The sequence below is a fragment of the Papio anubis genome, chromosome 1 (assembly GCF_008728515.1).
Source record: "Papio anubis isolate 15944 chromosome 1, Panubis1.0, whole genome shotgun sequence".
In the NCBI taxonomy this organism is placed as follows: domain Eukaryota; kingdom Metazoa; phylum Chordata; class Mammalia; order Primates; family Cercopithecidae; genus Papio; species Papio anubis.
Window position 1 is genome coordinate 32911822 of NC_044976.1, and position 21059 is coordinate 32932880.

The window sequence follows — 21059 nt, forward strand, 5'->3', positions numbered from 1 at the left end:
AAAAATGTGCGTACTCTTTAACCCAGCGTTCCCACTTCTAGAATTCAGCCCAAGGAGATAACAGCTCAAACGCAAAAGAAGACATATGCATAGCATACACACACAGTATTGTTTGCAATAGAGAAGAATTGAAAACAACCTTCACTCCCACAAGTCAGTGATAGATCAGGCAAATAAATTGTAGCTCATTAATACTAATTTTCAAAGAATGAAGTAGATCTATAGTGACTGATATGGAAAAATCTCTAAGACAGACGGTTAAATAGAAAAAAAGGTATGTGAACAATACCTATCATAAATCACATTTATATAAAACTATGTGCGTTTTGGCCCCAAGAGAGATGTCTGGATGAAGGTCCCCTGGGTGATAGCATTTGGTGTCGATTTTGCTTTCGTCCGCATTGAAAGTGTTCAAGAATAATAATGAAGGTGCATCTATTATACCTACTCTGCGCTGCAGACGCCAGTAAATCCCTTACATATGTTAACTCATCTTATCCTAATAACAACGCTACAATGTGGATACTGCTATTACCTCTATCTTAGAGGACTGGAATACTAAGGCTCGCAGAGGTCAAATAGCTTGCCTACAGTTACACAGCCAGAAAGTGACAAAGACAGGAGTCAGACCCAGGCAGCCAGGCTCCAGAGTCCATGTGCTTAGCCATTAAGCTGTCCTACTCCACAGTGATTAGATACTATTTCTACGAAACAATAAGACTATTTTTCTTATTTAAAAAAAGACTGCATGCAGTGGTTCACACCTGTGACTCAGCACTTTGGGAGGCCAAGGCAGGCAGATCATTTGAGGCCAGGAGTTTGAGACCAGCCTGGCCAACATGGTGAAACCGTGTCTCTACTAAAAATATAAAAATTAGCCAGGCGTGGTGATACACACCTGTAATTCCAGCTACTAGGGAGGCTGAGGCAGGAGAATCGCTTGAGCCCGGGAGGTGGAGGTTACAGTGATCTGAGATCATACCACCGCACTTCAGCCTGGGTGACAGAGCGATACTCTGTTTAAAAAAAAAAAAAAAGTCATCAACTTGGCTTTAAGGTGCCTTAAGTTTCCAAAAGACACATTCCCAGGTCTTTGTTGAGGATTCTCCTGCCCCCTTACCAGCTGGGGCTATAGACAGAATTCCTACAAGGTAAGTTCAAGGGACATGACAAGATCTGGTCCAGGAAGTCCCATGGTGGAAAGGATGTTAAGGAGACCCAGATTGTAGGCTTATCCCTTGGTGGGGTGAGAGGTCCATCCTGAGAGTCTACAACTGACCAATGGTAAAGAAAGAGACCCCTATGGAACTCAGTTCCAAGCCCCAGATTCATGCCTGATTCAAAGCCAGAAAAACATGTTATGATAAATATCTGTTTCAAATGAGACCCAAATGGCTAGCAAGTGAGATCACCAGAGAGGTGGTATCAACGGGTGCAGAGGTCTGAGAGCCAGGGTTCAATCTATGTGCATCCTTGGACTCTAGCACATCTGCAGGAGGGGTAAGGCAGGCCCACCAGGAGCTGTTGCCATGAAGGAGGGAGAACTCATCTAAGGGAAAGGAAAACTGAGGTCCAAACTTGGTCCAAAGATGAGGGTAAAGGAGGTTCTAGCACAGCTCTGGTGTGTCACTCAGTGCTCCAGCACAACCCCAACCACCTCATCCCTGAGATCTGGCACAAGGTGGCCTCCATCTCCTCACCTTTACAGGTTGAAGTTTGAGGAGCTGTTTCTCTCCTACCTCCGTGGGTCTCTGCAAGCAGCTGAGCTGGGAGCAGCCCCTCAGGCCCTCAGCACACACTGTGACAAGCAGGAGTTGCGGCCCCTCCCCCTTCTGTCTGGGGGACACAGCTGACACTCTGGGCTTCAACAGGAACAGGAGACATCACCACAGCAACTTGGAGTATAATGAAACGAAAGTGGTGGACACTCTTGGTTGACAAAGGCACACAGGAGGGGTCCCAGAAGGTGCCCAGGGCAGCTTGGAAAGGGATTTATGGTATCAGGGGTTGCCTTGAGCAGCTAGAGGTCAAGTTGCTCAGGGAGTGTGTGTAGTGTGAGAAGCAAAAGGCCAAGTGCAAATCCTCAAGAAGACAAGAAAGAAAGAGGGTATGCAAAAGAGATCACGTCTGCAAGCCTTTGTGTCCTGGGCCTGCCCTAGTGAGGAGAGGGCTTGATTTCTTCCCACCTCCTCGTTCCCATTATCACTCCAGCCTCTACTCCTCCTCCTTCTCCACACTCAAAGAGCTCTCTCCCCAGCTCGCTCTCCATGTCCCCATCCACCCAAACTGTTTGGGAACCCACGTCTGGGTCCTCCTTCCACTGAAGAGTCAAAGAATCAGGTGGGACTGCCCCGCTGGGGGCAGAAGGGATTCTACTCTGGAAACTTTCTTTTTAAATCAAAGCAAGGAACAAATGGCTCTGCCATCCACTGGGGTCACCTTGGGTTGGAAATTTAAAATGCTTTAAAGTTGAGAGACCTATAAACATGACGTAACACGTTCTGCAGGCTGCTGCCTCTGTGACTTGCAGGAGCTTCAAACAGCACAGATGGGCACACGCCCCCATATACACCTATCCCTGGAACATCCCCCTTCCATGCCTGTACACGTATGTGCATGCACTCTCCCCATAGACAGACACACACAGGTCTGTGCATATGATCCCCCAAATAGATGTGCATTCACAGACCCTACACCACACACACTCACGCCTCATAGAGGAAGAAATGGGCAACTACATGCAGCTCCACCCTAGTGCTTGAAGATACACACTTGCTGCATCCACACATATACAGCAACTTGCACACAGTCACCCCACACACGCGCACGCCTTCACCCTGCATACACACAGATGCATACACACAAACCTCCCTTATACGCATCTCACAGATATAAACGAGGCCTGGGCTCACCCTGAACCCGAGACAGACATTCTCACCCCACGTGCAGACACACACAGAGGTACACACTCACATACACTGACCCCACCCACACCTGCACAGATGTGTGCAGACATTCCTATAGTCATCCAAATACAGACCTTCATGTGCATACACACTCACCCCACCCCAAATGGATGCATTTACTTTCCCCAAAGCAAAAATGTGTACAAACATCAATGCGTGCTCGCCCACACAGACTGTGCTCACATACTCAGCCCACAGAGACACAACATAATCAGATAAACACTCAGCTTCCCTCCGACTTCAGCAACCATCTGGATGACCATGCAACTGCCTGGATTCTTGATTTTTTGTTCTTAACTTTCTCTTCTCTGAAAATGGTTCCACCATTTGCCCAGTGGTTCGGGCCAAGAACCTGAGAATCTTCCTCACCCCTCACAGCCAGGCTATCTGCCATGTCTGCCTTGAAAGTATGTCTTGAATTCAGTCAAATCCCTCATCTCCAAAGCCATCATTCCACTCCATGCCCCCCTCTCCCCAACCCCGGGCCATTGCTATAGTTCCTCCCTGAGGTCATTTTTTCCACTGTCGCCACCTACAATCTGTGGCAGTCAGAGCAAGAGACCTTTTTGTGACATCATTTGCACTTTACATAAGTGCAGGCTCCTTAACCGAGTCTACAAGCCTACATGATCAGACCCTGTTCCCCTCATGCCCTGACCTCATCTCCTGCATCCCCTCCACTCGCCCACAACACTCTCACCCATTGGCCTCCTCGCACTGCCTCAGGCACACCCACCCCTTCCCTACTTAGGGCCTCTCTCCCACTCTTCCCTCTGCCCCTGACTCTTCCTATGGCCCACACTCATCTTCTAGGTCTCTGTTGAACCGTCACCTCCTCAGAGAGGCCTCCTCTGATCACTCAGTCTAAATAGCACACTCCCCATTATTCTCATCCACTGGGTCTTTCTTCCTGCATAGCACTCATCACCATAAGCACTTCTTTCTGTTTACTGTCTGCCTTTCCCTCTAAACTTGCACTGTCCAATAGCACAGCCACTGGCCTCGTGTGACTATTCAAATTTAAATTAACTAAAGTTAAATACAAAATTAATTTAAAAATGTAAAATTCAGTTCCTGTCACACTAGCCACATTTCTTTTTTTTTTTCTTTTTTCTTTTTTTTTTTTTTTTTTTTTTGAGACAGAGTCTTACTCTATCACCAAGGCCGGAGTGCAGTGGCATGATCTCGGCTCACTGCGAGCTCTGCCTACTGGGTTCACACCATTCTCCTGCCTCAGCCTCCTGAGTAGCTGGGACTACAGGCGCCCGCCACCACGCCCGGCTAATTTTTTGTATTTTTAGTAGAGACGGAGTTCCACCGTGTTAGCCAAGATGGTCTCGACCTCCTGACCTCATGATCCACCCGCCTTGGCCTCCTAAAGTGCTGGGATTACAGGCGTGACCCACCTCGCCCAGCCACTAGCCACATTTCAAACCTGCAGTAACCACATGTGGCCAGTGGCTATTCCACTGAACACTGTGAGTTATTTCCATCAGCCCAGAAAGTTCCCTTGGATAGTGCTGCCACAGACTGTAGCTTAGAGAGGGCAGGGCAATGCCTCTTCTACTCACTAATGTGTACTCTGTGCCCAGCATAGGATCTGGCACATAGTAAAGGTTCAGGAAATCATAAGTGAATGAACCCACCCATGTGCACACAGTCATAAATGGAGACAGGCCCTTCCCTGTATCAAAGGCCTCATTCAAATGCCACTTCTTTCTTGAAGCCTTCTTGTCTTCCTTCCTTTCTCTTTTCTTCCAGTCACAATGCTTGCACCTCCACAACACACAAGTACTTATTATGAGCCGCAGACCTAAGTTCACTGCAGGCACTTTTGCCCCACACTGGCTGTGAGATGGAGAGGGAGGAGGAAGCGTTGCAGGCCATTTCTTCCCCCACTATCCACCTCTTGGGGCAGCAGAGGAACGACATTAAAACCACAAGCCCTGGACACAGCCAACTCCACGTTCACCCTCCAGCTCTGCCTCTTACTAGCTGTGACTTTGGACAGATTACTGAGCCTCTTTGAGCCTAATTTTCTCATCTATAAAATGCACATAGTAATGCATACTTCATAGAACTGCTATTTGAAGTAAAAGAAATAACCTATGTCCAAGATGTTGTGGAGTGTTCCCTTTGAGGGTGTCACAGAAGTAGGACTCATTGACATTCTACGTGCCACATACAGGGTCTAGTATGGAAACCTCAGTCAGTTTGCAATTTATTCCGAAGAGGTGTGGAATTCCATATAGGCGGGTGCTCCAGGTCACTGCCCCATGGCCTCATCGTTAACCATGCTCTGATTCTGACCTAGTGGCTGCAGCTCTGGAGCAAAATAATCCCTTGTTGTATTTCCATAATTTGTTAAAAGGATACTAAAATGCCAATTTTTTAAAAAGCAAACTATGATCACCACTGAACCCACACAGGGTCCTCAAATGCTGCTTTATCTGAGATGGGCCAGGATAAATAACTAAGCTTCCTCCATCTTTCTGGTTTGAGTCTCTCCAGGTATAAGGATGGAGACAAGATCCTGGCCAAAATAAATTATCAGAGAAGAAGGAGCAGGACCCATAAGGAAGGAGCTTGTATTAGCCCATTTTCACACTGCTGATAAAGACATACCCAAGACTGCGCAATTTACAAAAGAAAGAGGTTTATTGGACTTACAGTTCCATGTGGCTGGGGAGGCCTCACAATCATAGCAGAATGTGAAAGGCCCATCTCACATGGTGGCAGACGAGAGAAGAGAGCTTGTGCAGGGAAACTTTGCTTTTTAAAACCATCAAATCTCGTGAGACTTATTCACTATCACTAGAACAGCACGGGAAAGACCTGCCGTCATGATTCAGTGACCTCCCACCAGGTCCCTCCCACAACGCGCAGGAATTCAAGATGAAATTGCAGTGGAGACACAGCCAAACCATATCAGACCTGGCTTGGGAAGAAGGAGGAGGAAATCAGAGGGAATTTAGCTATCAGGCAAAATCCAGCATCGTGCAGTAGTGAACTCGTGGGATCCAATGCCAAACTGCCTGGGTCCAGTCCAGCTCCGCTCATCACTGTGAGACCTTGAGCAAGTTGTTTATCCTTTCTGTGCCTTTGTCTGTGAAGCAGGGTTAATCATAAGACCTACTTCAATGGGTTGTTTTGAAGAGTAAATTCATTAATATATATAAGGTGCTTAGAAAGGTGCCCGGCACAGGTTAAGATGTCACGTTCCTTTTTTTTTTTTTTTTTTTTTGAGACAAAGTCTCACTCTGTCACCTGGGCTGGAATGCAATGGTACAATCTCAGCTCACTGCAACCTCCGCTTCCCAGGTTCAAGTGATTCTCCTGCCTCAGCCTCCTGAGTAGCTGGGATTACAGGCATGTACCACCATGCCCAGCTAATTTTTTTATTTTTAATAGAGACAGGGTTTCACCATGTTGGTCAGGCTGGTCTTGAACTCCTGACCTCAAGTGATCCGCCTGCCTCACTCCTGACCTCAAGTGATCCACCCACCTCAGCCTCCCAAAGTACTGGGATGACAGGTGTGAGCCACCATGCCGGGCCACATGTTAAGTTCTTAATGAGGGTTGGTTAAGTAAATTGGTGAAGAGAGTGGAGAAGTCTAAGAATTGGGTCTAGGAAATCTCCCTATACCTTTTCCACTCTCTTCTCTCCTAAGTCTCCTAACCAAACTTTCTTCCCATTTTCTTTAAAGTCCTCCCCACCACCTGATCCTAGGTAGACTCCATCACAGACCCAAAGTGGCTCTAAAGGGAACACAGTGGCTGAAACAGGGGAAAGACATTCAGCTCTGCATCTTCACTATCGCCCAGGGTGAGGGAATTAAATCCACACTAAGAGGACTTGGAAGGGTCTCAGAGAGGGCCGGAAGGTGATCAGCATGCCTTCTACGTGAATACACCTTTGTTTAGTTGGAAATCTTAGTGCAGTGTATCACTCTCTGAGTAGACTTCAGACAGCTGTGATTCAGATGTTTCTAAAATACTGAAAAAATACCCGTACAACAAAAATTGCCTGCATTTCAGTGCCTAAAAACACTACAGTGTACCAGAGCACCTGAATATTAAATGTTAAGAATTCTTAGAATCCCCTTATCACTCCCAGAGTTCAGAGCGAAGAGCCGTTGGGAAAAGAAACCATGGTCTGTCCTTGAAGGCAGACCCTTGATGTTGTGGAGCCTGGGGGGCCAGGGGTGTGGGGAGGTGGGATGGGGGAGAAAGAAGAAAGTAGAGAGAAAGAGAATAAATCATCGGAAAGAACAGATGGGGTATCAGGCCTGCAACAGGCAGAATCACAGCCCCCCAAAGATGTTCCCATTTTAATTCCTGGAATTTGTGACTGTTATCTTATAGGGCAAAAGAGACTTTGCAGGTATGATCGAGCTAAGGATCTTCAGATGAGGAGATTATACTGGATTCTCTGAGTGGTCTGAGAGGGAGGCAGGAGGGCCAGAGTCAGAGGAGACATGATGATTGAATCAGAGGTCGGAGTGATGCCGAACCACAATCCAAGGATTGTGGGAAGCCTCTAGAAGATAGAAAAGGCAAGGAAACAGATGATCTCCCAGAGCCTCCAAAACGAACACAAACTGTGGCCCATTTTAGACTTCTCCCCTCCAGAACTGTAGGATATTAAATATGTTACTGTTTTAAATCATAACATTTGTGGTCATTGGTTACAACAATAGGAGTCTAATACAGGATCCATAACAGACATGACGGCAATTAACTCAACAAATATTTCCCTGGAGGTCTGCTATGAGCCAGGCACTGCCCTGGGCATGGAGAAAAGAGCAATGAAAAAGGAGACAAATCCCTCTTTCCTGGAGCTTTCATTCTAGTGGGAAGAGATAGGTAATAAATGAGTTAAATAGGATAATTTCAAATAGTTAAAAGTACATGAAAAAGCCAGGCACAGTGGCCTTATAATTCAGCAGCTATTTTTATTCTTGCATTTGAGGGACCAAAGGCATACCCAGATGGAGAGTTTTGACAGTCAGTTGGACTTTCGGCCTGGCTATTTCAAGAGTGGCTCAACTGCCATTTTACTGAACACTTATTACGTGCCAGACACTGTACTGGGCTCTCTCACATTGGCTAGCTTCTCTCAGCTTCCTAATAGTGGAGCTCTTAAGAATTTGAGGCCTCAGATGCCAAGATGAATAATTTATGCAGGCACCTAAAGGGCCGCATCATCTGGCCCACTATGTGTCACTGACACAAGTGGGAAGGATCAAAGCTGTCTGTCACCCCAGTTTTTCCCACAACTTATATCATAGGAGGCACTTCCTATGTGCCAGGCACCACTCTAAACATTCCACATGCATTGTCTCATTATATCCTCACAAGACCCTTGAGAAATGGGTTCTGTTGTTATTCCACACCACAGCCAGGAGCACTGAGGCCCAGCCAGGCAGAGCTGCAATTTTGGATTTGTTTTGTTTTGTTTTGTTTTGTGAGATGGAGCCTCACTCTGTCTCTCAGGCTGGAGTGCGTTGGCATGATCTCAGCTCACTGCAACGTCCGCCTCCCGGGTTTGAGCGATTCTCCTGCCTCAGCCTCCTGAATAGCTGGGATTACAGGCACACGCCACCACACCCAGCTAATTTTTGTATTTTTAGCAGAGATGGGGTTTCACCATGTTGGCCAGGATGGTCTCGATATCCTGACCTCATGATCCCCCAACTTCGGCCTCCCAAAGTACTGGGATTACAGGTGTGAACCACCGCACCCAGCCCAGGTCTGGAATTTGAACCCAGACAGGTAGACTCCAGGGACCACTACCCTGCACTGCTCCATTGCCAGCACTTGGAGTCTTTGTATCCAAGGAGGCCCAGCAGCCTTCCCTTGATGCAAGCCTCTTTGGAAAGAGGGGAACAGACAGAGGCCGCCCCTGGTTGCAGGCAGTGTGATGCCATGGGAAGAGCGCCAGCTTGGGTGCAAGGGGGACACAAGGTGAAGGCCTGGGTCTACCCCTCTACCCCTTACTGAGCTGCAGACCATAGGGAAGAACTTCAGATTCGCTAAGCCTCCACTTCCTTTTGAACAGAGATCTTCATTCATTCATTCCACGAATATTTACTGAGACCTTTCCATGTGCCACACACTGTCTTCACGAATGTGATGTTCTAGCTAGGAAGACAGACGAGAAAACAAGTGACCGAACAAATAAAATAACTGCAAGCCATAATGAGTACCACGCAGGGAGGCAGCCAGGGGCTGTGGGGGGAAAGCTGGCATGAGGGCCTATTGTGGATAATAAGAGTGGTCACCTGGAGGGCGAGAAGGAGCCGGCTACATAAAGGAGAGCAAGCACTCTGGACAGACAGAAGAGTGTGTGCAAAAACCTCAAGAAGTTTGGGAACTGAGGGAGCCCAGCATGGCTGCAAGCAGTGAAGAGACCACACGAGATCCTAGTCCCTCTTCCTGGCTTGTCGTGAGCATGAAAGAGGGCTGCACACATGTAGTAGACACTTAATAAATGTGAGATCTGCTCCTCTCTCCCCCAAGGTGGGTGCCATGGGTCCAGAAAGAGGCTCCTTCCCAGGGGTGGGGCAACACTCCTAACCATCTTCAGCCACGAAACCCTAACAGCTCCTCGGGGTCCCCAAGCTCCAAGACTCTCTTGCCACCATGAAAGCACACACTTTCTCCCTTTGTCTAATTATTCCTAATTGGAAGAAAAATTGTTTGGCAAATCAACTGGCATCTCCTCGGCTCCGGTGTCCTAGCAACCCAGCTCTCAAGGGGTGACACCAGAGAGGAGGCGCCTGCCGCCTCCACACTGCACGGAGTGCCAGGGACGGGCAGGCATGACAGCTACACCCCCAGACTGGCATCTCCTCTCTCCTTGGCCCCTCAGTGCTGCACCCTGCACGCACGCACACGCGTGCACACACACACACACAAACACACACTCCACAGAGGCCACCAGCACTTGACCTGCCTGAAACATAACCTCAGCCTTTCTGGAAAGCAGAAGGTGTCTCAGAAATAGATTTCTAATTTTCCAGCCACCTGCTCGGCTGAAAGATATTCTGGAGTTTATAATTACTTTTCAAGCACTTAACTAGAGCCTAGTTTCTAGGGCAGCTTGATGTATCTCCTAATGTTCTCCTAATGTTTATAGGGAAATCTCACCCTCCTACTCAACCAGGGTGGCAGGAGAGTGCCCAGCCAGGTCCCTGGGAAGGGCACTGCCTCCTGGGCTCAGGCTTTGTAAAGATAGCAATACTGCCCTGGTGGGGTTTGAGGAAGGAGTCAATGAGATAATGCAGGTACAGCTCCTGGACAGGACACCAGAGGTCCAAGAAGTTCTCAAAGACCATTTAGCAGTGGTTCTAATGAAAACAGGCAGCATGGGCCGGGCGCGGTGACTCACACCTGCAATCCCAGCACTTTGGGAGGCCGAGGCGGGTGAATCACTGGAGGTCAGGAGTTTGAGACCAGCCTGGCCAACATGGTGAAACCCTGTCTCTACTAAAAATACAAAAATTACCTGGGCGTGGTGGCGAGCATCTGTAATCCCAGTTGCTCAGGAGGCTGAGGCGGGAGAATTGCTTGAACCCCAGAGGCGGAGGTTGCAGTGAACTGAAATCACACCACTGCGCTCCAACGCCAGCCTGGGTGACAGAGTGAGACTCAGTCTCAAAAAAAAGAAAAGAAAAGAAAAGAAAAGAAGAAGAAAAAAAAAGAAAACAGACACAGACAGCATGGTCCTCACGTCTGGGAGCATGCCGGTTGAGGGACCAGGGCTTGGAGGCAGAACCTCCCTCAATTGCCCTCTAACAGGTGACTTGAGCTTGGTGGCTGGACCAGGGTTCAAATCCCAGTCACACTATCTACTGGCTGTGTGATAGTGGGCAAGTTACCCACCATCTCTGTGCCTCAGTCTCCCCACCTGGGAAGTAGAGATGATGATGGTGCCCACCTCATAGGGCTGTTAAGGAACTTAAAAGAGTCAATTCATGTAAAGCAATTAGCACAGTACCCAGCTCATAACAAGAGCGCTGAGTAAATATTCTATTACTGTTATTATCAGATAATGAGCGAACAGCTACCCCTGTTTGATTATTTGATAACAGTAATAGAATATTTACAATTACATAATATTAATGTATATTTATATTACTTCTCAAGCACTGTTGAAAATAAATGTATAAATATATATTTATTTACATATATTTATATGTGTGTATATATACACACATAGTAACTTCTATTTGTATTTTTATCTCATCCTTTTAAATTTATACTTTATATACGTCTCATAATGTATGTACAGGTTTCATAAATGAACATACGTATATTGATGGGCCTTACTCAAGAAAATTTCAAGGACAGGGGAACACAATCAAAAAAGGTAGGAAAGAGAGACTAAACACAAATTAGTTCAAGTGGAAGAGGCCCTAGGGATCGATCCTTCAGCCAATCCCCACTGGGGACACTGAGGGCTGGGAAGGGGGTGACGCAACCCAGAGTCACACCAGAAATAATGAACCAAAGCCCTGAAAAATCCACAGAAGTCTTGAGAAGCTGACACCACAGAACTCCCAGGAGACAAGCATCTGCCGCATGGGTGGAGCAGTCAGAAAGGCTTCCTGGACGAGGTGGCAGGACCTGACCTTTGAGCAGAACGGCAAAAAGTCCCACATGGGTCAAACCTAGGCCAGAAAAGAGGAGCCATTGCTTCTAAAGTCGCCAGCACATGGGGTTTACAGGGTGTTCACCCAGGGTGAACAATCCCACCAGGGCTAACTTCCAACAATTAAGGGTTTACAATTCACTGGCAAATGTCCTGAAAATTGAGGGGTACACGTTGGCACCAGCACACCCTAGAGCTCCCCACAGCTGCTCAGTGCTCACGCACTGCGAATCTCTACCCGCCTCTCTGTCCTCCAGTCAGTTTATCTATCTGTGGTTCCCCCCAACTGCTCGGTGCTCACACACTGCCAATCTCCACCCTACTCTGTCCTCCAGTAGGTCTGTCTGTCTGTCGTTGGGTCAGCCTACCACTCTCTCTCCCGAGGTCATTCTCTGAGCTGGGGTGAGGGACCAGGATGTCACTGCCTCTGTCCCTTAGGTGTCTCCTCCCTGGGTCTACCCTGGGGTCCCTGTCTCCCCAGCTCTGCTGATGTGTGTCTGGGTCTCTCGCCTCCTCGGTGCCTCCTCTGACTAGAGTGTGTCTGTGGGTTGCTTGACTGCCCACCATTCCTCTGGGCCTGCTGCTCTCTGGCTCTGGGTATGTGTGGGCGGAGCTGGTGTGTAGCTGACTTCTCTGTGGGCCTCTAAGTCAGTGGTTCTCAAAGCGTAGTCCAGGGGGCAGCAGTGTCACCTGGGAATCTGTCAGAAGTGCACATTCCCAGCCCCACCCTAGACCTACCAAAGCCGATGCCCTGGGATGGGTGACCTGGCGATCTGTATTTTAACACCCCTCTCCCAATCCCCGGGGCTTCTGGTGCAGTTCAAGTTTAGCACCAAGTCAATCTCTTTCTGGATCTTCCTTGCGGGGGAGGAGGGGTGTTCCTCGCTCTCGGCCTGGCTTGTCCACCCCTGCGTCATTCTCCCGGTAGGTCTGCATCTGTCTGTCACTCCCAAGGCCACTGGACAGAAAGCAGCTGCATCCCGGTGGGCACTTGGCTCGTGCCCTGTCCCTGACAGCTGGGACCCAGACAAAGAGCAAACAAGCCAGGCAGAGGAGAAAAGCCCAGTGAGAGGCACAAAGCAGCTTGTGGACTGACCACAAAGCCTGGGGCAGCCAGAGCCTCTTCCTCTGCTGGAGACAATCACAAGGCTGTGTTCAGATCACCTCTGGCAGGGATTCTCCCCGGCTGCACACAGAATCACCTGGGACTCTGCCAAAGCATCCTAGATGCTGGGGATGCACTCCCAGAGATTCTGCTTCAGGTAGTTGAGCTGAAGCCCAGACATCAGTATTTTTTAAAACACTACCCAGGTGATTTGAACGTGCAGAGAACAAATTCCTAATGGAACCATCACAACCCCCTTCAAGATGGTGATCAGGATTCCCCTTGTGCCAATGGAGCAAATGAGGTTGAGAGGAAAGGACTTGACCAAAGTCACATCACTAAAAACGGCAGAGCTGGGGTTTGAACCCAGATCTGTCAGGCTCCAGGCCCACATCTTTGACTCCACTTCGAGCTGTACATTTTGCACGTAACAGTGTCATTCTCCATTGCCCGCTCAATGCTGGTCTCCCTGGATGGCCGTGGGTTACCCCTTCAGCCAATCCAATCACACCCCCCACCACTTACTTCCCCACCTCCCCGGTACTCCCCAGTCCTGATGCCCCCGGCCTGGGACAGCCAGCCCCTCTGAAGTGGCTGACCTGTTACAGCACCCTCACCCTGGGGGTAAACTCTCTCACTCTTTGCAAAGGATTTTTATTATATCATTACCAGGAAGGTTTCTTTCCTGATACCCCCTAGAAAGCCTCGCTGCATCCCCACTCCTCCATAAAAACACTCTTCTCCTCCAGGCTCCTGCCCCTGGAGTCTGACCAGCCCACTTCTCGTTATATAAAGCGGGCGTTTGCTTTCTCTCCAAGTGCAGTCAGCACCCGGGCTCTGCAGCCACAATGCCAACAACAGTGCAATTGCCTAACAGCAGTTTCTCAGCCTCTCCCATGGAGGTGCCCTAACCCACAGGAGTGACCTCATCCCTGCAGGAGCCTGCACCACAGGCCAGTCTGGCCCCTCTTAAGCTCAAAATGTCTTTGAAGCCTCCTATTTTCTCTTTAAAAGTCAAGTGAACTTTTCATTTTACTCCATAATGTGTCAGAGTTTGTTTCAATATAAAAATAACACCTATTGATTGAATTTTGACAAGGAACATGTATTACTTTTGTAATGTAAAATATTTGATTAATAAGTAAATAGAATACTTCTAATTCCTTACCATCAAGTAAAATTGATGATCCAGTGAGATGCCAGGTTTACTCTGTGGCTTTATGAATTTCCAACACATAGGGCATCCCCAGGGGCATCCATAATGCATTTATTCTTTCTTTCCTTCACCCATTCAACAAATATTTTTAGAGTGCCTGCAGTATCCCAGGCCTGGGGACTATAATGATGAGTAAAACAGACATGCTTCCAGTCTCCAGGGAGCTTCCAGTCTATTCAGGGGGTCAAGATGTTAACACACACACACACACACACACACACACACATTCTCTCTCTCTCTCACTCTCTCACTCAAAATAAAAGTATAATAAGTTGTAATAAATACACTGCAGGAAAAGCAAAGGATGCTCTGAGAAAGAATAATGGGTGCACTAAAATTGTTTCCAAGCAAGTGGCATTTAAACTGAGACATAAAGATGACTAGGAGTTGGCCAGGTAAAAGAGAGCAGCGAGAGAATGCTGTAGATGCCAGTAACAGCCGGTGGGAAGGGGGAGAGGGGCACAAGCCCAAACCTTCCTGGCAGCTCAGGGATGAGTCCTTCACCATCTGCAGCAACAGTTTACAGGAGCGGTCCCCCTTAGGAGCCCTGGGAGGCAGCCAGGCCCTCTGCTAGACCCAGCCCAACTGTATGCAGTCTCTGGGCCAAACCTTCCTGGAGGCTCAGGGATGAGTCCTTCACCACCTACAGCAAGAGTTTAGAGTAGCAGTCCCCCTTATGAGCCCTGGGAGGCAGCGAGGCCCTCTGCTAGAGCCAGCCCAAGTGTAGTCTCTGGGCACAAGGCCACCTGTGATCACACAGCCAGCTTCCAGCTCAGTACCAACCTAGAGGACCTGGAGGACCTGGAGCCAGGTGGGGTGAAGGCCAGCAGGCAGCAGGCACAAAGGCTGGTGAGGCCTGTGGATTCAGTCCCAAGTAGAAAAGTGTAGGGCTTCAGTCAACTCGAGATCAGGGCCAAGACCAGGCTAATCCTCTAGGGTTTCCTCACACTGTCCCTGATGTCTGGTGACAGCACCTTTGGAGCACATGGCATGAGAGAACAGCCTTTAGGAATTAGAGGGCCAGCTGCCCTTCTGAGCCTAGCTCTGGTCAGAGACTCCACCACGGTCAAGCCCAGCACCTCACTTTGTGCTCAGCTGTGCGTCCCTGGCCCCTGTTCCTGAGTCACTTTCTAGCAAGCCAGTCCATATAGGATGGGGGGCTGCTCCCCTCCTGCCTGCTGTCACCCCCATGAAGGGAATCCTGGCCTTGAACTCAGGCCTATCCGGGCGGGGTGCCCTGTGTCCTGAACCCTCTGCCATCACTGCAATAGTGTGCTTATTCTGGGGTTCAGCACTGCCCCCCTGCACTCAGCCCAGCTCTCCCCATGTCCCAGCAGGGGGTACCCACCATCCGCCTCATTGTCTCACTGGTTCTTCTCCGACCCCTCTCCCACCTGGGCCATTGAAGCAGCTTCTTGTCTGTGCTTTCTGCTTCCCAGTAGCCAGGGGTACCTTTCCGAAAACACAAATCAGGCACTTCAGTGAACTTTCCATGGCTCTTAGGGTAAAGTCCAACTCCTTTACTGAAGTCGACAATTTCTAGGCCCCTACCCTACCCCCACCTGCTTTCATCTTCGGGGAAGATTTGTAGAGGAGGAAAGGATACTAGGAGAAGGCTCAGGGCAGAGTGGAAGGAACAATTCAGCAGCAGGAGCACAGACTGGAACACCCCAAACTTGGGACCTCCACCCCACCCAGCAGCTTCTGCCCCTACAGGAGCAGGAGCTGGTTGCTGGTAGCTGGCCGCAGAGAACGGCTCTGAGGGCGGAGGCTGCAGGAGCCCGGGCGCTGCCGCCAAGCCTGGGCCTCTGCTGCCCCCCAGCGGCTGAATGGAGCAGCTCGGGCAGGTGAGCCAGTCTTGCAGTGACCAGAAGCCCAGTGTCTCCCCAGGACTCAGCAATCCCCTAACACCTCCGCAAGTGAGCAAAGTCCACAGTCAAGGGTGTGGCCAAAAGCAAAGTCCTCCATCACCAGTCAGCATCAGCGTCCAGCCCAATGGGTCCTGAACACACTTCTGTTACGCATCTGCCGTAATGCATTGTAATTTTCCTGTTCCTACATCTGTAGCAACTAGACCCCACTAGATCTTATAATCTGGGGTCCCCACTCACAAGGTAATCCCATGCCTTCTGGTCATCCAGCCTCTCCAGGCCTCTCACTCCCTTACTGCTCTACCCTGCTCTTCCCTACGAGACCTTCTTCCCAATCCCCTGGGCCTTGGAGACCATCCCAGGCCAACAAACCCCAAGCAGAGCGCTTCGGCCTCTTCACACACGCCCCTTCCACCACCAGTTTGAAGTGACCGCAGGTTCTCCCACCACCACCCCCAACGCTCATTCATTCTCTCATTCCTTCGTTCACCAAATACTTACTGAGAGCCTCATGGGTGCTGGGCTTTATGCTAGACCCTAGAACAACGGCAGAGAACAGACATACAAGGTCTCCTCCCACGGAGGAGCTTCCCTTCCAGCTGGGGCAGACAGACAATCAGATCAACGAACAAGGTAATCTCTGATAGCCATAAGTTGAGTGATGTGTTATAGGGGACTTGGAGGGTGGCAACAAGGGTCAAAATTAGGTGACTTAGGGAAGGGTCTTGGCCTGTCTGAAGTCAAGTATGATGGTTTTTGAATATGTCTATCCACTGCCTTCAAAAAGTGGAGCCTAATTTCCCTTCCCCTATGTCCCTTACATGCAAGCTGTATTTAATGACTCACAAGAATAATGTGGCAGAAGTAATGATATTTGACCATGGACGACTTCCAAGATATGGCATGAAAGAAGTCCACCCTACTTTCCCCTCTCTCACTCTAGGGGAAGCAGCTGTCAATGAGGACACTCAAGTCAACCCATTGCGAGGCCCACAGCGGGGAACAGAGGCCTCCTGCCAGTAACCATGAGTACACCATCATGGAAATGGACCCTCCAGCCTCAGTCAAGCCTTCAGGTGACTGCAGCCACATGAGTGACCCTGAGCCAGAACTAGCTGGCTAAGCCACTGAGGGTCAGTTTGTCCACTAAACACAAGAGGCACCGTGCCTTGCGCCCACAAGACATTCAGGACTAGAGAAAATGTTTTACACTTCCTTTAAAATCAGAGAAAGAAGGAACTTCTAGGTCAAAGAACATGTTTTTAATTTATAACACTAATATATTTACCTTTATACCAACACAATCATGAAATGTAATTTTTCAAATATTCTTTGAAAAGGGAAGAGGCCAAAAAAGGCAAAAGTGCCCAGGTCCCGTAGACATCATCATGTGCTCCTGAAGCTGCTCCAGAATTCCTGACCCACAGAAACTTGGAGATAATAAATACTTGTGATTGTAAGCTATTAAATTTGGGGGTGATTTGTTACAGCTTCGTATACTGGCTTTGTGAATATTTTAGGGCAGAGCATAAGCACTGCAGACAGGGAAGAGCAGGTGCAAAGACATCATCTTGACGTGCTCAAAATGAACAGAAAAAGAGTTGTTTAACCTCTTTCAGCCTTCATCTTCTCGCCTGGAAGATGGGCCGATGATCGTCACAACTCATTGTGTGGCTGTTGGGATTAAATGAACCTTATCTGGCACAAAGCAAGCACCGAATCCCGTGCTGGTGTCCCCTCTCTCCAGCAGGTGTGGGGTCCCGAGGAGGCTGTGTTCTGGTTGTCAGCGGACTCTGGCAGCTTCTGACACAGGTTTCTTCATTCTCGTCTCTCTTCATTTGCGTTAATAGCACCTGGGTAGCACTCACCGTGAGCTAGAGATGTTTCTAGGTGCTTTGTAGGTGTGCACATGTGCAATGTCTTATTGTTTGCTAGGATAACTCAGCCTCCTCTTGGCCTTTCTTCCCCATCCCACGCCTTGCCTGGGCCCCATACCTGAAGGCCTGAGCCATCCTAGCACCAGAGCCCTCAGGTTTCTTGTGCCTGCGATCTGCACCAATGTGCCCAGCAGCTGGAGGCGGGGGGCGGGGTTGGGGGTGCAGAGAGACTTCTAGGCAGGACTCTGAGGTGGGAGAAGTAGGTGTTCCACAGACCAGGATGGGAGGAGCTCAGGCTTTGCAGCTCTGCCCACAAGATCTGCCTTCCTTTCCCAGCACCCACTTGCTCATTTACCCAGATGCAGTCAGAGTCTTCTGTAATCCTGGAAGATTCCTGATTGTGAGGCACAGTCCTTACTTTCCCCCTAAAAGCCTATCATTTACACACACATCTACCTGTGCTCTGCTGAGGTAGGGAAGAGCCCTCCCTCACCACTGTCAGGGCATAAGAGACAAAGCAAGGCCATAGCCCAGGGGCTCAGGAACGGCAGTGGGGGGCGGGAGAGGGGGCATTACTTCTCCACGTGTGCGTGCACACACAGACACACACACACACACACCTTGAAGCCTGAAGCCTGAACTCTCCCCTTCCTTAGGAAGTCTTTCACCCAGATTCACAGACAGGTTAGGAGCATGAGGATGAGCAGTCCCTGGGCTGGCTGGGTGTAGGAGGGGTGTCCATCACTCCCTCCCCTACTCGCTGCCCCTGCCAAGTAGACACACCGTGATCTATGATGGCAGTAATAATAATGGCAACAAGCGGTGGTGGCAGAGTGCATCCTCTGGGCCAGGGCTCTGCATGCATTCATTCACACAGCATCATGTATTCAGTCTTCACATGGAGAAGATAGCACTGTTACCTCCGAGGATGAGCCGAGAGCACAGAAAGGTGAAGTCACTTGCCCAGGGTCACACAGGGAGAAAGTGGGATTCAAATCTAAGCAATCCACCTGCAGAGCCGGGGCTCATGGCACTGAACCATACAATCCTGCTTGTCTTGCCCATCCAGGTCACAGACACCTGGACCTAAGGGCAGCCAATCATCACGAGGAGGAGCTGGGCCAATCAGTCACTCCTTCAGCTAGACTGGGAGCAGTGGGCGCAGGGGCCAGGAGGAGAGGCTGAGCTCCACTGTGGAGTAGAGCGGGCAGAATAGCCTTGGAGACCAGGTGTAAGAGAGAACAGAGCAACCATGCAGAGAAAAGCCAAGCCGAGATGCCCAAGAAGCTCCCGGGAGAGAGGCCAGAGCCCATCTCAGTCCTGCTGGCTCCCAAGCTGCAGGCCGCCAGAAACCTGCTGGTCCAGTGGCTCCTGCCCTGGGAGATGCAGAAGTCCTGCCGTACCTACAGTGTGTCCCTTTCATGGGGCAAACTTTAAAAGGTCTCCCATCCTGGCTATCAGAAGAGTTCTGGTCAGAACATACTGTGTGACCTTAGGCAAGTTACTTAACCTCTCTGTGCTTCAGACTCCTCCAGGAAATGGGATTTTGTGAGAATTCAAATTGATGCTGTATATGAAGCAGCTTAGGAGACTTACCAGCATGTAACAGATGTGAAGTAAGTTGTAGATATTTCCGGTGCTTCCCCTCCCCTCACAACCCCCCACCCATGCATCCTCACCCCTCCTAGTGGACTGAATCTTGAGTGCACACAGTGTAGACTCAGGTTGAGGCCCTGGTGACATGGCCAATGGGGACCTAGGTGAATGATACTGACCCGACTGGCTTAACTCAAGTGCCAGAGGGCCCTCATATGAGAACACTGCCGTGGGGGCCTGCATCAATATTCCGCACCCCAGTTCCCCTCTGGGGCCCTGACCTCTCCCCTCATTAACCCCCTTCCCTGCCCCCAACCAATAGCTGCAATCTGCTGTTGGTTGTGGGTTTTTTATAATAAACTTTTTATTTTGGAAGAATCTAAAAACTACAAAGATAGTACAAATAGCTCCTGTATACCTTCTACTGATAACATCTCACAGAGCCATGGTACATTTATAGAACTAAGAGATTACCATTGACACAATGACTATAAACCAAACTCCAGATAAATCCAGAAGCATGCTAGAGAGGCATACTGCTGGGGGTGCGGAGGGGCGGGATGCAGAGGTGCCCTCAGTTCCAACAGGGGAGGGAGGGGCCCCGTGCGAGCTGACTGGAAAGATCCGTCACACCTGCTCCCTTTTCCTCCCTCACATCTACAAAAGTCACTGCTCTTCCCTAGGTCCCCACCTTCACTCAGACCGGAAGCAGCTCTGATGCAGGGTTTGTGTGCTGAAGGCCTGTTTCCAGGGACCTTCTCAGTGAGGGAGAAGGTCCACCATGGAATGGGTGAAGAGCATGCACTCTGGACACAGACAAACAGAGGCCAAATCCCAGCTTTGTTGCTGTGTGACTCTGAGCAGGTGACTTAACCTCTCTGAGCTTCAACTTTCCTGCTCTTTCCCTCCATCTCTGCTTCAGACCCTGTACCTTGGGCTCTTTCTGTCAGACACAGTCTTCCCAAGTCTAGTTTCTCTCTCCTCAGCCTCTTTCAGGCTTGGTGCTCCCTCACCCCAAACCCCTTGGAGTCCCATTAATTTTGAGAGGCTGTCTGTATGGATTGCCGCCTGGCCCAGTCCTGGGGCTCAGAGAGCTGTGTAATTATCCACTTGGAGCTGAGGGGAAGCGATAACCAGTTCTCCCTCCCTTCTTCCCTGCCTGCCTCGCTATTCCATTTCGCTCAAACATCCCCAGGGAAGCTGATTACAGAGGGGCCCGCTGGGTGAGGAGGGCGGGATCCTCATTACCGTGTGGAAGGTCAGAGAGACTGAATGGGGGGCATTCCTCCAACTTCCACCAAGCACTAAGGCCACAGTTGGTCTGGACACCCAGGCCTGGCTCCTTTTGTCTGTACTGGGCACCACAGCTTACTCTCTGGATCATCATCTCCAGCTAGGAGCGTCCTCCTGCGCTCCAGACTTGTTCAGCCAACTGTCCCCGGACATCTCCCTCCAACTCAACACCTCCAAACCGGATGCACCATCTTCCCCTACCAGACCTGCTTCCCCCAACCTCTCTCTCCTCCCCTTTCCTGCCCGCCCCCAACCCTGATCCCCTGAAGGGCCAGCCACCGAGGCTGTCAAGCAAGACACCTGAACAGCATTTCCATATCCTCCCTTTGCCTCATTCCCCTTGGCTAATCAGCCACCAGGTCCCCAAAATATCTCCAGCCACAATCCTCTATTTCTCAAACCACCAGGTCCAGGCTCCAGGTGCTAAAAGTGACCTAGGAGTGGACCCCTTCACCTGGACATCCTGTGGTCCCTTCGAA

The 21059-nt window shown here is 49.8% G+C and overlaps 1 long non-coding RNA gene across 1 annotated transcript in view; it reads right to left on the reverse strand.

Annotated features, from left to right (window-relative positions):
- LOC108586286 overlaps window positions 1-19330 on the reverse strand; it is a 39628-nt gene extending 20298 nt beyond the window's left edge. The window contains exon 1 of the long non-coding RNA XR_001903381.3: window positions 15292-19330. This is a non-coding gene — a long non-coding RNA (uncharacterized LOC108586286). The remainder of the gene's footprint in view (window positions 1-15291) is intronic.
- Window positions 19331-21059: the final 1729 nt, after the last annotated feature.